This window comes from Grampus griseus (assembly GCF_964374135.1).
Source record: "Grampus griseus genome assembly, chromosome: 17".
Taxonomy (NCBI): domain Eukaryota; kingdom Metazoa; phylum Chordata; class Mammalia; order Artiodactyla; family Delphinidae; genus Grampus; species Grampus griseus.
In genome coordinates this window covers 81,098,614-81,114,126 of record NC_139011.1, presented here as the reverse complement: position 1 = coordinate 81,114,126, position 15,513 = coordinate 81,098,614, and the positions used below count along the sequence as shown (strand labels likewise).

Genomic DNA, 15,513 nt, shown 5'->3' with positions numbered 1-15,513 from the left:
TCTGTCTAAAATACACTATTAATGTATAAGTGACTATTTTATTTAGATCTCTTTAAGAGTAACGTACTGGAGAAGACTGTTGCAGAGCATGTAGTCAGCACTCACCGTATACAGAGGGGTCTATCTGAGTGCTGAGAATGACAGGGAAGCAACTAACAAGATCTTTGACCATGAATTGCCTCCTTTTGAACTGGAGACTAGACCTGCCCAGGGATCCTGGGCGGTTGTTGCTTTAAGTGATGGGGCCTTAAATGGCTGGTCTTTTCCTCAAATTGGTAAGATGTTATCTGTGAAGACATAAAAGTAGGATTAGGAGAAAGTATAATTCAGTCATCTGTTCGTTAAATATTTAGGACCTCTTTGTGCTATGCCCCTGGCTGGTTGCTGCTGTGCTAGAGTTTTGGGATTTATCTGAAACCACAATATACTGAAATAAAAAGTCAGCTAGACAAAGCCTTAAATCCTATTATTAGGGATTCTGCATTGATCCAAGAGAAAACTAGGGCCCCTAGGAGTTTTTGAGAGAAGAAGAGGTAATAAAAATGAAAATAGAGTTAAGATTATTCTACTCTTGTACTTTTAATAGATTTGAAATAGAAGGGGGGATTGGGCAGGGGTGCAGATTTGGAAACTTCTGCAGCAGTTGAGGGCAGGAGAAGGAAGAACGCATCACCACTGATTTTTAACTTCCAGTAGCTTCGGGGGCCAGGGGGGTGGGTGGCGCTCTCCTGGGAGCTGTGGTGATGCCACGAGTGTAAAATAGCCCCTTTCTCCCAGAGCTCATGGACCAGCAGGAGAGCCAGGAGGAGGTCTCGAAAGACACCAACCGGCGAGTGCCAGTTACAGAGCAGCCACTTTGCCCGGCTCAGAGGGCGGGTTCAGATTTGGGAACCCTGGAGAGAACGGGAGGGGCCTGGGGCTGAGGACAGGAGGGCGGGAGGACACGCCCCCTGATCTAGCCGTCCACTCACCCCCTGGAGCGGGTCCATCTGGTCAGCTTTGAGGATAGAGTGAGGGGTTGGGCACGTCGAGGGGGGTGTATTTCAGAGAATGGTCCGATTAATAGTTACTGTTTAAATGCCAGCTTTTGTTTTAAAGGTAACAGATTAAGTACTGATAAACTTTAAGTTAGAAGCCAGGCTTAGTTAGCATGATCACAAACTAACCCCATGGTCAGGAAACAGAAGGCCGTCGAAGCCCCCATGCTGCTCCCCAGCCCGGTGTCCTTAGGGCTGTTGGTCTGGCCCGGGGTTGGGGGGGGGCGGGGGGGGACAGAGCACTCTCCCGTTCTCCGGGTGGCGCCTTTGTCTCTTGCAGCCGCTGCTTTGGGTCCAGTGCTCAGGGCTGTGTGGGATTCTCAGGACCTGTGTCCCACCAGAGGGGTATATTGTCATGTAAACTTGAGTGACATTTTAGCAATAATACACAAGCGTTAACAGTGGTCTGAGGAGCCCTGGGATGGCTCCCCCAGCTGGCCTGTGCTGTGTCCCAGCTGCTCAGCTCTGAGTCCCAGCGGTTTCTTGACATGCAGACCTGGTCTTGCCCCTCTGCATGGTGTAGACCGTTGTGGATTAGGACGCCTCGTGGCCAGTGTCTGAGGCTGGCCTTCCCATCATAACGCTCTGTTTCTCGCTCACCATTGTGTTTCCTGTATGTGGCTCAATTCCTGGCACTCGAGAGGCTCATAATAAGTATTTGTGGAATGCACATTCGTTGTCTGCTTGGGTTCATCTTAGATTCTCCTCAACGAGATTTGAATGTGTACACTTGTACTCTCTGAGCAGTAATTACTGGTGCTCAATTTTAGTGGGAAGAATAGAGACTAAGTTGGTCCCAAGACCAGTGTCCAGTGCAGGGTGAGGACCACGCCTTTTGTGCACCTTGGACTCAGGACCCTGGGTCCTCCTCACTAATAAGTCTAGTGGGTAACGCCTGAGGTTGTTGTGAAAGCACTTTATCCAGGATGGGATCCCGTCTTATGGAGGAGGGCCTGGATCAGGTGAGGGTGACTGGTCAGAGGTCAGGCTCCACTGTGACTTTGGGCACCAGGGCGTTGGTCTCCTGGGAGACCCTGTGTGACCCACGTACACGGAGGTGCAGCAGAGGGAGTTTTTAGGGATCGTCCAGCACAAGTCGATGCGTGTGGGTTAGGGTCGTTGTGGAGGGATCATCTCAGTTGCTCCTTTAACAGGAAATAAGCAGTGGTGAGAGCTCTCCTGGGGAAAGAAACTTCAGTGGCAATTTCCTTCCTTTGATTTCCCCTCTTCAGAAAGGCTGCCTCTTAAAGAGACAGAATTCCCTTGGGGTTTGAGGTCCAGAATCTTTTTGCTCATTGCTGTGGTTGGAAATCCTCTTTTAAGGGGACATACTTAAGAATTCTTTCATCATTTTGAAAAATAAAATTGTTGCCGGTAGGTTCACCACCCAAGTTAATGGCAGGAGAGTAAAATGTCACCGAAAGAGAATGTACTAAATCCTGAAACCAGTGATGCTCAAAGAACTGCCCGAAAAGAACGAAGCACTGACCCGTGTGAAACATGGTGCTGAGTGAAAGAAGCCCACACAAAAGGCCACACGTTGTAGGATCCCGTTTATATGAAGCGAACAGAACAGACAAGCCCATGGTGACAGGACGCGGGTTGGTGGTGGCCAGGAGGAGGGGAGTAGGGAGTGACCGCTGACGGGCACAGGGTCTGATGGGGTGATGGCGACACTCTGGGGCTAGACAGCACTGTGCATGTGCTAAATGCCGCTGAACTGTGCACTTCAAAATGGTTAATTTTATGTTGAGTGAATTTCACCTCAGTCCTTAAAGGGGGCGGGGATGAACTGACTGCCTAAAAAGTGTTTACACTGAGTTATAAAAACAACTACAAATGTTTCATAAGTCCAGTTGGAGAAGAACTGTTTCTAAATGAAACATCTGGGCATAATTGCACATATCTCAAAAAGACCCAACTAGGGAATAGGGGCTCAGAAAGCAAATGCCGATTATTTAACCTTCACCATAAGGGTTATTTTGGGGAAATTAGGATATATGTTTAGTAAAATGGGCACCCCTCTAAATCAGTCATTACCTTTATTGTTCAATGAACAGTCCTTAAGAAAACTATTGTATATCTATCTACCTAATCAGTGATAGAGACATTGACAAAGGGGAAAACCAGCAGATTACAAAAGGCCTGACACACCCACCAGGTTGATCACAGGAAGAGGAGGGAAGAGAACCGCAGACCTCCTGAAAGAGACCTTTGAGCTGTGTAGGCCAAGCGTTAACTGTTGTCAAGATTACTGATCTAATAGTGTTTCAAAAACTATCCAGTAAAAATAAATTCACCCTTCCCTCAGTTAGGTAAAGAAGTTCTGCTCTGACTGGTCCTTGCATGTCTCTCCCCATCAGTCATTCGTTAACACAGCACCTGGGTGTGGACGCAGGGATGAACGCACAGTTCAGTCTGACTTTCCAGTGGGGAAGCACTGACAGTCTAAGAAGATTTTTGCTGGAGTGGGTGGGGCTTCGCCGAGAAGACCTTCAGGGTGTGACTTGTAGGTTCATCTGGTTGCTAGGCAGACACCCATGGAAGAGCACGTTCCCACCCATAAGTTCATTCCTGTTATCTTTTGACCAAAAATAGACTGTCATGCTGGAGCCAAGTGTTATCTAGCCTGGTGTCCTCATGTCCTCCGTAGCAGTTAATAGAGCATTCAGTAAATACCTGACTAAGAAATCAAGTCTGAACCAAAGCAAACTGTGCCAGTAGTTCTTGGCCACATAAGAATTCTTTCAGTAGCAATCTCAGAAGTGGCTCAGGGCCACCCCCTTGCTCCACCACCTTCCCCCAGTGACTGGGGGACAGAGTAGAACCCAGTTCACTTGGGGTGATTTGGCTGTGTCGGCCTGGCTGACGCGAGGGGACTTGCTGTTCAGAAGCAAACCCAAAGCTTCTGGAGGGAGCGTCGCTGGTCACTGAACGGAGGCATCAGAGGGGAAGTTGGGGGCCTTGGAACCACTGCCCCTGAGTCGCATCTTGACCCTCAGTGGTCAGCAGGACGAGTAGCTCTGCCTCCCCCCGGGGTTGGGTGGTTTGATGAGCTCACACGCGGAAGCGGCCCTGCACACCCTAAAACATGCAGAAGTAGTGGTTCTTCCCTCCCTCCTCCTCCTCTGTTTCTCTTTTCTAATTAACTGAAAAGTAAAACTCTGGCCAACATTGATGTAAGTCTTTCTTGTCTTGTTTTTACAAATAAAACAGGAAGAGAAAGATGAGTAACTTAGAAGAACTATAACTAGAAGTTGGGAGTGTTCCATTTTTTTCCAGGAAAGAAAATAAATCCAGTTGGAAATTGCTGGCCTTGTCAATTATCTGATAATAATGGGAGAGAATGGGTAATGAAGCCAGTGGAGTTAAAAAGTACAGAGAGATTTAGTTAAAACAGGGATCAAAGAAACCAGAAGGAAGATCTGCTGATACAAGAACATAAAAGCAACTGCTCCCTGTCCCTCCAGGTTAGTAATTTATCTGGTGAATTCACCTGGCAGCACAGTAAGCCTGGAATTCAGCAAATGGGCAGGAATTTTTTTTTTTTTTTTTTGCTTTTTCATTCATTCCTTCTCTTACAAATCTCAATACTCCCCCTCTCCCTGCACTATTCTCACAAAAATCATAATTACCTACCAGTAGGGGACCAGTAGTTTTAAAACTTCTGAACTTAAAAAAAATAGAATCCAAAGAGGAAGCTCCGTGTTAATAACAAACCAATGTGGAGCTATTCTGTTCAAAATTGGGAGGTGGTGTGTCGGGCCACCCAGCCCCCAGCCAGCTCCTAGGGCCACGTGATTGGAAAGTAAGCATTGAGGACTGATTGCAGCTCTGAACATTGCACACATCAGTAAGGTTCTTTCTCTCCCTCTCTCAGGGTAACAGCCTGTGGCAGTAGCTGTTATTGTGAGGGCCCTGGGTCATGTGATTCAGAAGCTAAGTGTTAATCTTGTTAATCTCACATATGAAGTGCAAATACTTAATTATGCTTCATTAAGTGCCTTCTCAGATTTGCAGAATCTTATGCATTTTTATCATAGGTAGAATACTCTTAAATCTTTATAAGTTTGCCAGTGAAATGCCTGTCTTTTCATGTGGGACACGGAAGAGGAAAGAAAAGAAGTTTCACTGTCACTGTAGCCCCTCTTTCCTTTCCTTCAACTCTCCAACTAGATGGCAGATTAGGTGGTGGCATCGTTCACTATAGTTCACTACAGGCATCACCGTGATGCCACCGCCAAATTCAGGACAAAATAAATTAGTCTTTATTGAAAAACAAATTATTGTGTTGTTAAATAAAGACCCTCAAGCTCCTGAAACTAAGTAATAACTTGGCTGCACGTCTGTGAGGTGGGCCTGGAGCCCGGTCCATCAGAGTCCAGCGCCTGCATCTTTGGTGCTACAGCCTACACGTAATTACTTACAGTTTTAGGGGAATTCATTTCTGTAAATTTCCCATTTGCTTTATAGTCATAATCCCCGGCCCTCAAGTCAGAAATCTGACCATTTCTTGTCAGGGGTGTTGATGTTAGATTCTTGGTGTTTTCCATTGTTTTTGTTAAACAACAGCAGTGAGCCGTCTGTGCTGGAATTATCTTGAGTGGCCAGGAGGAGCATCAGATCCGTAGGAAATAATGACACTGGGGGCCTCAGGTCCAGTTCGGCATTTTTCTTTTCTGTTTACTTAGACACTTATTAATGAAAATACGACTTTTAAGAAAGATCATTTTCATTACTGTTTTTTTTTAAAGCAAGAGAATTTGCTCCTCTCCCTAGAATCACTGACAGTGGAGAGGATGGTCCCGAAGGCCCCTGGACCTGGACCGGGACTGCGTGTTGTGAGCAGCCTCAGATCAGGCACTTCAGCATTATGTGCAAGGGAGGTAGTAGGACAGCCGCTGCTTTCACTGGTTGCTGCTGTAAAAATAAGTCACACGAAGAGTAAAGGGAATTTAATACTCCCCTCTCCACTGGTGTTCACTCCACATCTTTCTCATGAACGTAGGCATGTCTGTAAACAAAGAAGAATGGTTGCTTTTCCCTTTGGTATCTTTAAGGGTGTCCCTTTCCAGTTTCTGCCTCTTCGCAACAACAGACGTCAGTGTGTGCGCTCCTGTCTCCTTCTTTACGGTTCTTTATGGGGAAACACGACAGACGTATGGGCGATCCCCAGTTGCAGAGTGCAGTGAACGACTGGTAGGGCCACCCATGAAGCCACCACCAAATTCAAGGAACAAAATGTGCTGGGTGTCCAGGCATCACCCCCAGCGTGCTCCTCCTGGTGACGCCCCGTCCCCCCAAGATCACTGCAGTCCTCTGGTTTCCTCCGTGGTTTTCTTTATAGTGTTCCCAATGGGAACAGCAGGCTGTCTTTGGAAGAGTGCATGAAGGGAGGCTGCTTCACATGTGAGCTCATGGTAATAGAACAGACTGAGAAGACAGGTTTGTCTCAGGTATCAGAGCGCACTGGTGATAGCGTTTGGTCGAAAGTATACGCATCTATCAGAAAACCTGGGCTGACAGATTTTATGTGGAATGTGGCTGTTCCTGCTTCCACACTGGTGAGTAGATCATGTGACACTTTTGAAATGATAAGGACCACCTGGGAATGAGACCAGCCTAAGAACTGTCTGCAGTTCCAGATAGCAGCATGCAGCAAGAATTCCTTCCTTCCCTTGTAGCTGAGTGTGTGTGTGTGTGTGTGTGTGTGTGTGTGTGATTTCCTGCCGAGGTAGAACAGAAATGTGCAAAGAACTTGTTTTATGGGCTTCCCTGGTGGCGCAGTGGTTGAGAGTCCGCCTGCCGATGCAGGGGACATGGGTTCGTGCCCCAGTCCGGGAAGATCCCACATGCCGCGGAGCGGCTGGGCCCGTGAGCCATGGCTGCTGAGCCTGCGCGTCCGGAGCCTGTGCTCCGCAACGGGAGAGGCCACAACGGTGAGAGGCCCACGTACCTCAAAAAAAAAAAGAACTTGTTTTATAATACAAAGTTGCACTAGTTAATATTTTTATATCCTAGATCTTGAGGAAAGAATCTAGATTAGGAAAGATATTTTTTAATATTACTAGCAGATAGCCTACAAAATGTGAGGCCTTCCAAAGTTACAAATTTATCTTTCATAGTTATATAATTTAAGCAGTGGTTCAAAGAAACAGTGCAGAAGGCTTAATTTCAGGTGTGTGTCTTTAATTTCCTTTCTTCAGTTTCTCTATCTGTTGCATAAAATTTGAAAAATATTGTCCTGAAATTCATTGAACTAGCCTTGGAAAATGTTTAGTAATTCCCCACATCTATAAGGTATTTGTGGGATATTCTTAGCAGAGAGTGGTCTCTGAGGTCAGAATGCCTGACCGACATGATGCCATCACTGTCTAATTCAGAAACAGTGTCATCACCCCCAAAAGAAACGCCTTCCCCACGAGCAGTCACTCCCCACCCTCCAGCCCCTGGCAACCACTAATCTGCACTCTGTCTCTGTGAATTTGCATATACTGAACACTTCGTATAAAGGAATCATCCTGGCTTCTTCCACTGCGCATCATGTTTTCGAGGTTCATCCATGTTGTGTCGTGTGTCAGTACTTCACTCCTTTTTATGGCTGCCTGATACTCTGTTGTATGGATGTACCAGACTTATGTATCCATTCATCAGTTGATGCACATTTGGGTTGCTTCCATGTTACTTTCTGGCTGTCATGAATAGTAATACTGCTATGAACATTCACGATGCACATATGGACATAAGTCTTCGGTTCTCTTGGGTAGATAGCTAGAAGTGGGATTGCTGGGTCGATGCCAAAGTGTTTTCCAAAGTGACTGCCCCATTTTCCTGTCTCACCAGCATAATGATGTAGTTTAGTCGCTGATTATCTAACCTCCTCAGGATCTCAAGGTTGCCATGGCTCCCATCAGTTTGCTCATGATCTCCTGGGCCATCTGGTAGTGTCTGCTCTGGCAGCCAAACCTCTGAAGGAAATGCATTTCAGTATCAAGGCAAAAGTTTGTTTAGTTGATTCGAGGTTGTCTCGTGTGTGTATGAGGGTGACATAAAAGGACGTAAGGTGACACAAGCTACCTTCTGGAAGACAGTCGAGGGCACAGAGGGAGACGGAGGGAGGGAGGCAGATGGTAGAGAGTGGATCTTGAGTGGCGCACTTCCGGGCTTCATGGTCTCCAGGACCCCTTAATACTCGTCAAAATTACTGAGACCCCCAAGGAGATTTTTTAAATGTGGTTATATTGATCAATAACTACTGTATTAGAAAATAAAATGGAAAAAATTAAATATTTATTAGTTCACCTAAAAATCCTAAAAATAAACCCATTAAATAATAACAAATAGAATTTTTATGAAAAATATTTTCTAAACCAAGACAACCTTAGTGAGAAGAGTAGCCTTATTTTATGTTCTCTGCAGATCTCTTTAATGTCTGGACTAACAGAAAACGATGGATTGTCATCTCTGCTCTGCATTCAGTCAGTCCTGTATTGTACATAGTGTAGCCTCTAGAAAACTCCACTGTACACTCACGAGAGAAGGGGAAATAAGGTCTCAGGACATAGTTCTGGCCTTGCGGGTCCCTTGAAAGGGTCTTACAGACCCAGCGGTCTCCAGACCCCACTTTCAGAATCCCTGGTCTGAAATATTCCATCTCCAGGTAATCTGTCTTATTAGAAAGCCATGAGTACTACATAACAGTAGGTACAGAGAAATTAGCAACTGCACGGAAAAATTTTAGGAACATTTTACAACCAATATAAATGCTTCGTTTAAAAAAAATATTCTGAGATCTCTGAGGATGAATTAACTCAGTGAACAGGTTGCGTCCCATCTTGAGGGTGACGTCACCATTGTGGTTTAAATCTTCTGCAGCAAATTCCACCCCACCCACACCCAAAAGAAAGTGATTCAGGCAGTCTTAGATTATCCGGTGAAGATTTGGGAGTAGTTAGATGAGGCAGTATCAGATGGAAAAATAACTCTAAAATAACACAGAAAACAGGCCTGGTGAGCAGGCGTGTCGGGGAACAACCTGGTGAGCTCAGGGAGAGCTCTCCGCCGGGCTTCCTCCCCATGGGCTGCAGCCGGGGACCTGCTTCCAGGTGACACTGGCCGTCGCCCTCGGTACAGGGAGGCTGCGCCAGTCTATAAAATCAGTGTGAAATATGTACATTCAGCATCCTTTCGGGTAGTGGTGAGGCCAGAGCCCCTGCTCCTTCCCCGTCTATCTCTGATGTTCCTAAAACTCCTCTTGCTGTCGTCCTCAGGCACACTCTGTTCTCGTGGCCTCTTCTTTGCGCCAGGCAGCCCTGCCGTGGCTGCCCCAGGACTAGCCCCGGTCCTCTTCCTCTTGTCAGAGCAGCCGAGAGCGTCGGGTTAAGGGTTAGAGGCTGCCTTTCTCAGCCAGAAATTCAGCAGTTGATGTGGGGTCTCGGCTTGATCGTTTTCCCTGGAGGGCAAACCTGGGCTCTCGTCCGTCCAGGAGAGACACCTGCATGTGGGCATCATTTCAGACTCTTACGCTGAATTTGTGAGACTTTTTTCGGAGATGGCCTCAAGTCGGTCTCCTCCCTCTGTGACTCATTTGTGTATTTTCTACTTAGATTTTTACAGCTTCCAGAATATCCCACAAACAACAAAATGCAGGCAACAGAATGGGTTTTCTCATTCTAAGAAATCAGTAACTTTGCTCCAGGTAAGTATCTCTATCTGTGTACTAACACTTAATAATCTTTGCAGCACTTTTTTCTCTCTTAGGGAGCTGGTAATTATTAAAACAACAAATCAGGGCTTCCCTGGTGGCACAATGGTTGGGAGTCCGCCTGCCGGTGCGGGGGACACGGGTTCGTGCCCCGGTCCGGGAAGATCCCACATGCCGCGGAGCGGCTGGACCCATGAGCCATGGCCGCTGGGCCTGCGCATCCGGAGCCTGTGCTCCGCAGCGGGAGGGGCCGCAGCAGTGAGAGGCCCGCGTACCACAAAAAAACAACAAAATAGAAAATGTTTTTGAAGTTAACTACAGTGCTCTGTATTTGTAATTTTTTTACTTGCAAATGAGTTGGAAAATGTTGTCTTGTTTTGTTTTAATCAATACCGCAAGGCCTTTGCGCATGAACAAGGTATTCAGCCAGCCAGGCTTGTGTCCCAGCCTGTAGAAGGCATGTGTCCCAGACGGCTGGCTGTTTCTAGCTACCTCGTGCTGCTGCTGCACCCTCCCAGAAGGCCTGCGCTGCTCCCACCCGCCTCAGCCGCTGCAGGTTTAGAAGTGGGAGCATCAGAGTCCTGCAGGGAGCACAGCGGGGCCAGGAGGTTTCAGGACTCACCTGCAGTGCAGATGAAGGCGTCCGCTCTGCGCCCCATCAGGCTCCAGAGCGAACACCCAGCTCCAGAAGCACGGGGAGTGGGAGCCCCGAGGCCTGGCCCTGAGGAGCAGTATTCCCGCTGACCTGCCACCTCTGCTGCGGTCCCAAGTCTCAAGCAGTCCGGTTAGATTCAAAGAGTGTGGTGCGGCCAGCCTCCTCCGGCTCTCCTGGGGGGTCTCCCCAAGTGAAGATGTGCGAGAAGGCACCTCTTAACACTTGCAGCAGCTGGTCACACTCAGAGGCGGCCTTTGCCTTGGAGAGAGTGGAAGAGCTGAGCCCGCCCTAGAGGAGGCCCTGGGTCCTGGACCACAGGGACTCTCTGGGGGAGTGTGCTCGGCTCCCTCCAGGGCACTCCAGTCACCAGCCGCGTTTGCCTTCGCAAAGGTCACTTTTCAAGTTTACCCACCTTTCCCACTAGGAAAGTTCATCTTTAGGTAATTTTTCTAAAAGTCTAAGATTTAGTGAAGGCAGCTGCAGTAAAAGCCTGTTGGCAGATAGATTATGACCTGTTTCTTGAGGAAATTAAGGTATCCTTTCTCCATTATTTGCTCACAAGGTTATATGGAAGACAAAGAGTATTTGAAATTTAGACTTTCCCAGACTTAGCAAATAGATAATAAAAGTCTGACTCTCTCTCAGTAGTATTCTACCACTTTCTGAAGTCACCAAGACGGCCAGTCCAGTTGGTAAAAGCAGGCGTTTAGCTTCAAGCAGATGTGCAGAGAATGACAAGGGGGTGTGTTTGTTTTTTCTCTGCAAGTCCACCTGGATTAGTAGTTTTTGTTGTCCTGGCCCAGCTTTTCTTTGAGTAGTTTCATCATCGGGCTGGGGGGTGGGGAGAAAGACGGAAGAAATGAGAGAAATTGGTCTGCACGTGACCTTTAAGTGTCAGCCTTTTTCTCTTCATCCAGCTTTGCCAGCGTTCTGTCGCCAGCATCACACCCTGACACTCTTCATGTGCTGTTTATCGTATTTGCTGTCCTGGATGTCCTCTCAGAGTTTTTTTTCCTATATCAGTGTGTTTGAAGTTAAATGTTAGATTCTGGTAGGGTACTTTAAAAGTACTAAATAGACTAACCATCGCAATAAGGCAAGGAAAGGAAAAAGACAGAAAGGAAGAAATAAAACTGTCTCTACTTTGGATGACATGATGGTCTATGTCGAAAATCCCAAGGAATCTACAAAAGAAAAAAAAAATTCCTAAAACTAGTAAGTCAGTTCAGCAAAGTAGCAGCATACAAGATTAACATTCACAAGTCAGTCACATTTCTATATACTGGCAATGAACCCTTGAAAACCAAAATTAAAAATACAGCATTTACAGTTGCCCAAAAAGGAGTATTTAGGTATAAATCTAACAAAACATGTCAGGACTTGTATGCTGCAAACTACAAAACACTGATTAAAGAAATCAGAGAAGATCTAAATAAATGGAAAGGTGTCAATGTGCGTGGAGTGGAAGACTCAACATTGTAAAGATGCTATAGTTCTCCCCAAAAGATGGTATAGGCTTGACGCAAAACCCATTAAAGTCTCAGCAAAAATTTTCGTAGATATATCCAGGCCTATTCTAAACTTTTTTTTTCTTTTTGAAATTTAAGGAAAAAATTTATTGAAGATCTGAAAAACAATTTCTAAAATATTGACTTTTCCAGAAAACTAGCTACACAATGCATTGTGTCTATCATGTTAAAACGTGATTAGACACAAATATAAAAACCATGAAACAAGCCACCATTCTTTGACAATCTGAGCAAAGATAAAATGCCTAAGGAACAACATGAATGACTTGCAAAGGATGGGCTCTTCACTGTAAGCACCATGAAAAAGCGGGGAGCACAAATGGATGAGTGTTTTCAGTTATACACACTGAATTGAACTTTTGGCACTAGGAATCAGAGCATTTTGTCATATAGCATTAACACATATTGTAAAAGTGCGTAGTGTCAAAGGAATAGAACCACCAGCATTCAAACGCAGCTTTGGCAGCTAAGCAGTGAAACACTCTACAGTACGTCTCTCTGTTGTCCGTCGTTGAAAACACTGGTAGCAACTTTGAAATAAAAAAAGAAAAAAAAAAGAAAAGAAAAAAAGGAGCTGTAACCCCTTTTATTTTCTGTTTAAAATCAAACAGAAAACAAACATCATTTCTGTTATACACTAACGTTTCCAAAGTACGTCATTTGTACAAGAGAAGGACTGACAAAAATGTGTTTACAGAGATCCAAACATGAGGGCGTACAAGCACCTCACACAGGTTTCCACTCGTACTCAGGAGGAGCCACTTCATAATCACTGGCACTAAACAGAGTTCTTTGCCAGGTGTTCTAGGAAATCATGAAGATAATTCAGTAATAAAGCAAGGCTCTTCCCATCCAGAGGTGTGTAGGCCAGCATTGCTCCAACACGTACAAATAATCTCAGTAGATGTGGCGCTGCATGCACCTTGGACATGGCGCATCAGGGTGATCTGCAAGGATGTCAGCATACCGCGGTCTCTCATGTTTGCAGAGCAGCTGAGTGCCCAGCATTACACTGAAGTGTTCCTTGATCCCTGCCACAACTTCATTAACAGCATACTCCTTATTTTCTGTGTTTCTTCAAGATGTCTTGTAGTTTGCAGAATCCTCTAGAATGGAATCCACATTCTTCTTGTCAGGAAGATAAAAGAGCTCTTTTTGCCAGGTAATTAAGTCCCGGTCTTCAACAAGCCATGGTTTTAGTTCTTCAGGAATCTTTACTTTAACTTCAACTCTGTTCATGAATGTTTCCTCATTTTCAACAGTAGAAGCTACTCGGGCCCTTTCCTCGCGAGGAGACTGAGGTGTCTCACTCGTACTACCACCGTCTCCATTTCCAGGTGTTTTCTGTTTGTTCTTTTTTGTTTTCACGCCAACATTTTTCTGTTGCAAACCAGAAGTCTTCCTTCCGGGGCAGCCCCTCTCATCTTGCCCTCTGCGTACTGCTTCTGATCGGCTTTGCTTGGAAATGCAAAGGAACTAGAGTAGATAAAACAGCTTTGAAAACAGGATAAAGTGGGAGGAATCACACCCAATTTCAAAACTTACAATATGGCTACAAGAAACTGTGGCATTGGTGGAGGGATGACTCTCTGATCAGTGGAGAGAACTTGGGAAGCGGCCTGTGGGATTATGGCCAAATGATTCCTGACCGAGGTGCAAACAAAGCAATTTGGTGGAGGAAGGATAGTCTTCAACTAACTGGACATATATGGGCAAAAAATTAATCTCAGCCTAAATCTCATACCTCACAATAGATCTTAGGTTTAAATATAAAACATAAAACTATAAAGAAAACCTTTGGGACTTATCGAGTAAAGAGTTCTGAGATGTGACAACAAAAGCAAGACAAGCTACAGACCGTGAGAAAATATTTGCAAACCTTGTATCGTAGACTGTATAATGAAGTCTCAAAACTCAACAGTAAACACACACACACACACACACACACACACACACACACAAGCAGTCCAGGTAGAAAATGGGCAAAGGACATGAAGAGACATTTCCAAAGAGGACATCACATGGCAGATAAACACATGGAAAGGTGTTCGACGTCACTGTTCTTAAGAAAAAGCACGTCAAGACCATGGTGAGATGTTACCATGCTCCTAAACAACTAAATGTGAAAAACTAAAGTGAACAACAGTGAGAGCACCGGGTGCCAGTGAGGATGTGAAGAAACCATCTCTCATATGTTGCAGGTGGGCGTGTAAGGTGGTGTGGCCCCCCAGGAGCAGAGTTGGCAGTTCCTTTAAAAACTGAACATACTTATCAGAGCAGCTGCACTCCTGGGCATTTATCCAGAGAAACAAATATCTGCATTCACACAAAAATCTGTACCCAAGTGTTTGTAATAGCCACAAACTGGAAACAACCCAGATGTTCCTCAAAGGTGAATGGTAAACGAGCTGTGTCACGTCCACACCATGGATAGCGCTCAGCAGTAAAAAGGGACAAGCTGCTGATGCCACAGCAGCTGGATGGATCTCAGATACATTGTGCTGAATGACAAAAGCCAACTCAACATGCCATGCACCACACGACTCTGTTTATGCAAGGTTCTCAGAAGTTGTGTGGGTGTGTATGAGACTGTATGAGTGCTGGTTATTCGTTCACCGAGTCTCCAACCCCTCATGTGGGCTGGCGCTTCGGTGCCTATCCTTCAGCGAGCTGTGTGGAAAGAAGCAGGATGTTCAGGGCAGGAGCGGGTGGATGATCCCCGGAAGAGAGGCGCAGCGGGCCCCCAGCGTCCACCCAGTGTCCAGCCAGCTGCCTCTGAACCTCAACTGGCCCTGGTCGCCCAGCCCTGTCCAGTCACCCACACAAACAGCTGCTGTCAGGAGAGGGAGAGAGTGAATTTCCCTCGTGTGTCCCCCTTCGCTTACCGCTTTTGTGCTTGATTTGGACCCAGAATCTTGGTGTTGGCTGTAGGCCACGCCCTGTGGGCCACAATTCTGTTGTGTTTGGTGTGAGGGGCTGAAAGACCGTGGGAAGCTTTGAGTCTTGTTCTCCGTGATGCTGAGACCCTCATTCTCAGTTCTGAGTGTTTCGACTTTGTTAACCGCTGGATCCTAAGCACTTAAAATAGTACTTGCTCTTAGGGCTTCCCTGGTGGCGCAGTGGTTGAGAGCCCGCCTGCCGATGCAGGGGACACAGGTTTGTGCCCCGGTCCCGGAGGATCCCGCATACCGCGGAGCGGCTGGGCCTGTGAGCCATGGCCTCTGAGCCTGCGCGTCTGGAGCCTGTGCTCCACAACGGGAGAGGCCACAGCAGTGAGAGGCCCGTGTACCACAAAAAAAAAAAATAGTACTTGCTCTTAAATGTTGAGAGAAATAAGAATATGTAACATTAATTATTAAGGCCACAAGCTTTTTAAAAAGTAAACAACATTATTATATATAAACATTGCTAAGGGACTTCCCTGGTAGTGCAGTGGTTAAGAATCTGCCTGCCAATGCAGGGGACACGCGTTCGAGCCCAGGTCCAGGAAGATCCCACATGCCGCGGAGCAACTAAGCCTGTGTGCCACAACTACTGAGCCTGCACTCTAGAGCCCGCAAGCCACAACTACTGAGCCCACGTGCCTAG

At 46.2% G+C, this 15,513-nt stretch overlaps 1 protein-coding gene and 1 pseudogene across 3 annotated transcripts in view; one reads left to right on the top strand and one right to left on the bottom strand.

Moving 5' to 3' along the window:
• The window catches only part of SPIDR (scaffold protein involved in DNA repair), a 142,075-nt gene that overhangs the window by 62,344 nt on the left and 64,218 nt on the right, over window positions 1-15,513 (top strand). The gene's annotated exons all lie outside the window — the stretch shown is intronic.
• On the bottom strand, window positions 12,141-14,013 carry LOC309835684 (mortality factor 4-like protein 1; annotated as a pseudogene). The gene is made up of 2 exons: window positions 14,003-14,013; window positions 12,141-13,401 (listed from the first exon to the last, which is right to left on the bottom strand). The product of its transcript is annotated as a mortality factor 4-like protein 1 (transcript).